A 6,000-nucleotide genomic window follows, 5' to 3' on the forward strand; every position below is an offset into this window, starting at 1 on the left:
GAGCAGCGTCTGTTGTGGCTGGAGAGGCCCACATGAGAGTGGGAGTCTCAGCTGCAGTAACTGCACTTGAAGGCACTGTCCTCCCGTATTATCTTGGTGCTGTTTGCTCGGCAGGTGCATTTTTCTTCAGCAGCATGCCTCAGTTTCCCTTCTCCTCTTTTTAGACCTCTGTAATTCCAGCCTCCAGTGAGAGCGATCACTTGCAATGTCCACCCACTTCTTGACGTTCATGCCCAGTGACTTTATGTCTCTCTTGCAGACATCTCTGAAATGAAGATGAGGCCGCCCTTGTGCTCTCTTGCTGGAAGTCAGCTCCCCATACAGCAGGTCTTTCAGGATCTTCCCATTTGCCATGTGGAGTACGTGGCCCAGCCAGTGAGACAGCGATGTTGGAGCAGAGTGAAGAGGCTGGGTATCTGGGGGCAGGCTAGGACCTCATTGTCGGTAACGTTATCAAATTAGACACAGGCCAAACACTATTAGAAGATAAACAGCATTTTGATCACAAACGTTAATCAGACTTCTTACACTTGATGTTCCCTGCACTGTCACCACCCACTGTCCCCTCCCTGTTAACGAGGTTGGAAATTTTGGGGTCTCAGGAATTAAGCTCACCACTGGGGGAGAAATTGCGGTTTTGAAGTATGGCTGGTTGTTCACACTTGCCATACCCGGTACCTCAATGAAGACTTCAGACGGTGTAGGCCTTCACTCTGGGTTGAGTCCACCAATGCACTAAGACGCACGTTGGATTTATCGGGTGAATACTTGGTTTGCCTTATTTTCTGGTGGGTTTTGTGGGCCGGGTCTCGTGGTGTCGGTCAGGTTGGTGGTTTCTGGAGGTTGTCAGTTCTTAGGTCTGCTGGTCACAGTCAGTTGCCATTTGTTACCCTGGTGCAGAACAGGCCTGCGTCAGTAGGCTTTGGCATTGCTGTCAGAATCCTCCTTCCCCTCTTGGAATTAAATGCTGGGATTAGCTGTTGGGGGAATAGCTCTCAGGGAGATAGCTCCTTTCAGGATCCCTCTTCTGGAGATAGCTGTGGGGATAATCCTTTAGGTGAGGTCAGGGCCTGCAGTGATACTGACTGTGGGTTTATTATCTTGGTGCCAAATCTGCACTTACCATTGTGTTACGGATGCTCTCTTTGATGTCCGCTGGCTTCCTGGTAGTTAAGGAGCATGTGCAAATGTATTTTGATTGAGATTGAATGTCCGGTAACTCGATGAATGAATATTGATTGAACTTGAATAACTGGTATCCGTGTAGGTTCTATAATGTCTGTGTTGGGTAGCCCGAAATGTAAAAGTTAATTCCAGTTCAGAGCATTAAGTTTGGTTGATTGTTCTCTGAGAGTGGAGGTGTGTATTGGAATTCCAGGCCAAGCAATGATTCCAGGGAGCTATCTCTGCGATGAAGGGTTTTTGCCTAAAATGTCAATTCTCCTGCTCCTCGGATGCTGCCTGACCTGCTGTGCTTTTCCAGCACCACACACTAATCTTGACTCTGATGTCCAGCATCTACAGTCCTGACTTTCTCCATCTCTGTGTTTGTCTGTTTTTTTTCCAGAACTCAACCCAGCTGCTCCCTATTAAAATCTTTTGAGAAGTCATGGGTTTTGGGCTAATATTTTAGATGATAGGGATTTTCGCTCAATCCCACAGAACCCTCAACCATAAAGAAAAGATGCTTGAATACCTGCAGTGTGGGTGTGAGGAGTCGACCCCAGTTCTGTAACGATCCAAAGACCCCAAATATCAGACCCATTGGCAGTCTCGACCAGGTAAGAAGCCTCATTGGGCCTTTCCTCCCTCCTGGCGGCTCCTCTCCCATTGGCTGCAGCTGCGTGTCTCTCCCAAAAAGTGAAAGCTGACTGTTATCTCCACTTCAATTCCTGATAGAATTTAAATTCAACAGAGATCTGGAGTTCTGGATTAGTGGTGCTGGAAGAGCACAGCAGTTCAGACAGCATCCAAGGAGCAGCGAAATCGACGTTTCGGGCAAAAGCCGTTCATCAGGAATCTTGTGTTAACTGTCTCAGGAGAACTGTGAGGGAAAGTGAGTCATGGAGTGGAGGCTGGAGCGGGCAATTAGTCCTGAAGTGGAGTCCGACAGAGGGAATCGTGTCCCGGTGTGGAGGCCGGAGTGAGTAAGAAGTCCTGGAGTGGAGGTCGACACAGGGAATCGAGTCCTGGAGAGGAGGCCGGAGTGAGTAAGAAGTCCTGGAGTGGAGGCTGGTGCAGGGAATCGAATCCCGGAATGGAGGCTGGAGTGGGGAAGCAATCCTGGGGAAATCTTACCTTTGATCAACTGGGAATCAGTGTGAATAGGACTGGAGGCCTGGAGTGGAGCGGGGATGATTATCGAACTGGAGTCTTGCGCGTGTGGTCAGATCACGGGCAGAAGAAGCCCCTGCGCTGAGCTAGTGTAATGTAATATTTATGTTTAATTTGTTTATCAGACTGTAATATCTATCCGTGGGTAGTAGAAAGTGAGGATTGCAGATGCTGGAGATCAGAGTTGAGAGTGTAGTACTGGAAAAGCACAGCAGGTCAGCATCCGAGGAGCAGAAGAATTGATGTTTCAGGTATAAACCCTTTCCTGAAGAAGGGATTATGCCCGAAACATCGATTCTCCTGCTCCTTGGATGCTGCCTGACCTGCTGTGCTTTTCCAGCACCACACTCTCGACTGTAATATCTATCCTTTAACTATGTCTTATTTCTAACTTATTGTATCAATTACTGTAAAGTAATACGACTACTTTTCTTTGTATTCCCATTTTACTATCCAAGATTTGTATCTGGGTGCTTGTACGTAAGATAGCGCCATAAGAGGTGACATTGTAAAACCTTTCACTGTACTCCTGTATGTCTGTACTTGAGTACACGTGAAAATAAAGGGTATTCTAATTCTAATTCTAAATGGTTGCCTGTTGTGGGGAAATCCTCATCTAGTTTATCAATAGGAACTACAATCCTTATCTGGTCTGGCCTATTGTGACTCCAGACCGGGAGCAATTTGGTTGCCTGTTAATTTCCCACGAGGCAATTAGTGATGTAAAATAACTGCAGCTGGCTGGTTTTCCAGCACAAGTCACCCTTTATGTACACGTGGGAGATTCCTTCACACTGATCCAGCTCCCTCAGAGTCAGCTCTCAGAGTGAACAGAACCTCTGACACTCCTGTTTATTTTCTTTTTACCACACCACTGACAACGCTGATGTACTTTATTTTTTTTTCCCCTTTTCTTTCTTTTAACCCCCATACTACTGTCTAACTGCGGTAGTGCTTAATTCTCCCCCAGCACCCATGGTGTGCGTGTGAGCAGGTGTGCGACACAGTGAGAAACACAAGGTGCACGAATCTTTATTCAATTTCCACCACCAGGAAGCTAGGAAACACCCGAGTGGCCAGTGACAAGCACTGCCCTTCACATCAAAGGGCAATGCTGTGTGATCAAAACAGTGAAGGGGAGGGTAGGGACTAAATCAAAATAGAGTTGGAGGGGGAAATAATACACTCCACTCCCTGTAGTGCCCACCTCTCCCTGAACAACTCCAGGGTGTTGGTGGACACCGCGTGCTCCTTCTCCAAGGACACCTGGGCTCTAACGTAACCCCGGAAGATGGGTAGGCAGTCGGCCCTAACGACCCCCTCCACGGCCCGCTGCCTGGACCTGTTGATGGCCAGTTTGGCCAGGCCCAGGAGCAGACCCACGAGGAGGTCTTCGGACCTGCCCTCCCTCCTCCGTACTGGGTGCCCGAAGATCAGGAGCGTGGGACTGAAGGGCAACCAAAAGTGCCCACACCCAATATATACATGGTCCACGGACTCCACAGCCCCACAGAACAAGCAGTTGGGCTGGGAGTCCGTGAACCACCGCAATCTGCGGTTGCAGGGGACTGCTGCGTGCAGCACCCTCCACCCCAGATCCCCGAGAGAAAGGGGGAGGACTCCCGCGTAGAGAGACCTCCACTGGGGATCCCCACCGCCTGGTGGCAAATGGGCACGCCAAGGCGTGTCCGGATGGTGGATGAGGGAGAAGAGGTGGACGGTGTGCAGCAGCAGTCGATACAGGGCCTTCCTTTTTACATCCTTAAAAAGGGACAAAATGAAAATTCCGGAGGCGGCTCAGTTTGTGGGGCACAGGCTCCTGCGGGAAGTACGGGACCTTGGGGCCAATGTGAAATTCCGTCTGGGCTGGGGTGAGCGCGGACGGGATCCCACCGCACACCTGAGCGTCCTCCAACTGGTGCACTACGTCGGGTCTGAGCACCGCCGTTTTAAGGCGTCGGATGGCGGTGGCCACGTACCGGACGTCCACCGCTGCCCTGCTCGCTATGTCCTGCGGCAGCGTCCAGCCCAGGTCCCCGGCACCCAGCACGTCCCCGACCCTGGTCGCCCTCGCCGCCACGGCCCTCCCCTCCGACAGCCACTCGAACCCGCGAGTACGGAGGTGCGGATTCCTGAGCAACGGCTCCCTGACGACAGCCGCTACTCCAGCCGGAGGGTAGGCGCGACGCGATTCGACCATATTCCAGACAGTGATCAGGTCCTGGTAAAAGACAGGCAGCACCTTGAGGGCGACCTCCAAACCGTCACGGTCGACGAACAGGAGCTGCGTGTCGTAGTTGAGGTTACGCACCTGGCGGAAAAAATACGTCGCCAGGGCGCACCACCTAGGAGGAGGCTCGACGTAAAGGTATCGCCGCAAGGTCTGAAGGCGGAACATCGCGACCTGGGTGCGGACGCACACCAGCGACTGACCGCCCTCAATAGGGAGACTCAGAACCTGCGCGGCGACCCAGTGCATCTTTTTGTCCCAAAAGAAGTTGACCAACGTTCTCTGGATATCAGTGACAAAGCCAGGAGGAGGGACCAAAGTGACCAGCCGGTACCACAGCATGGCGGCCACCAGCTGGTTTATGACCAGCACTCGACTCCTGTAAGATAGCACTCGGAGCAGTCCTGTCCAGTGGCCTAGGCGAGCGGAGACTTTGGCCTCCAGCTCCTGCCAGTTGTCCAGCCAGGATTCCTCAGTAGACCCCAGGTAGAGGAGATGGGTGGTACTCCAGCTGAACCCCCGTACCTCCTCCGGCAGTAGAAGAAGGGGGAGCCGCGGTCCAGGTCCTGGAGGAGCTGGATCCGCGACCTCACGTATGCGCCCTGAGCCCCACGAGCTGCAGGTCCCGGAGTGCGGCCTTCTTCTCTTCGTACACCCCGCGCAGGGCCGGGTCCGCGTCGGGCTGACTGAGGCGTGACTCCAGGTCGAGCATCTCCCTCTCCAACTCCCCGATCCTGGATTTCCGCCTCTTGGTCGACCCCCTCGCGTACTCCTGACAGAAGACGCGGACGTGAGCCTTGCCCACGTCCCACCACAGCCTCAGGGAGGGGAAGCTTCCCCGCTTCCTTCTCCAGCCGGCCCAGAAACGACGAAACGAGTCCCGGAACTGCTCGTCCTCCAGCAGCAGGTTGTTAAAGTGCCAGTACGCGGAGCCTGCCGTGTGGAGGCCTTCGGAAAACAGGAGGCGTACGCCCGCGAAACGTACAGGCGGTCAATTCTGGACGCTCCGATCCCAGGCCTCACGAAGGTGAAGGCGATGGAGTCGGGATGGGGATTCCGCCAGACGTCCACCAGATCGAAGGACTTGACCAAGTCCCCCAACCTCCTCCCTGACGCCCAACCAGTGCGGGCACTGCCGTGGTCCCTGCCCTCGAGGACGCAGTTAAAATCTCCCCTGAGGACGACGCTCTGGCTCTCGTCGATGGAGGCGAGATGAGCGGACACTTCTCTGAAGAAGCTCGCTTCCTCGGCCCAGCCAGGGGAGCATAGACATCATTACAATCACTACAGGATGAGCAGTAAGTGCTGGTCTAACCAACAAAACCATCATTTGTGAACACATTTTTAAAAAAATGGTGCTTATTTTCCCTTGTATCAGTATTTAGCTGGAGTTATCACAGATCACTGAGCTCAGCCAGCTTCCTGAAGAAAAGTGA

Source organism: Chiloscyllium punctatum, chromosome 7 (genome assembly GCF_047496795.1).
Source record: "Chiloscyllium punctatum isolate Juve2018m chromosome 7, sChiPun1.3, whole genome shotgun sequence".
NCBI lineage: Eukaryota > Metazoa > Chordata > Chondrichthyes > Orectolobiformes > Hemiscylliidae > Chiloscyllium > Chiloscyllium punctatum.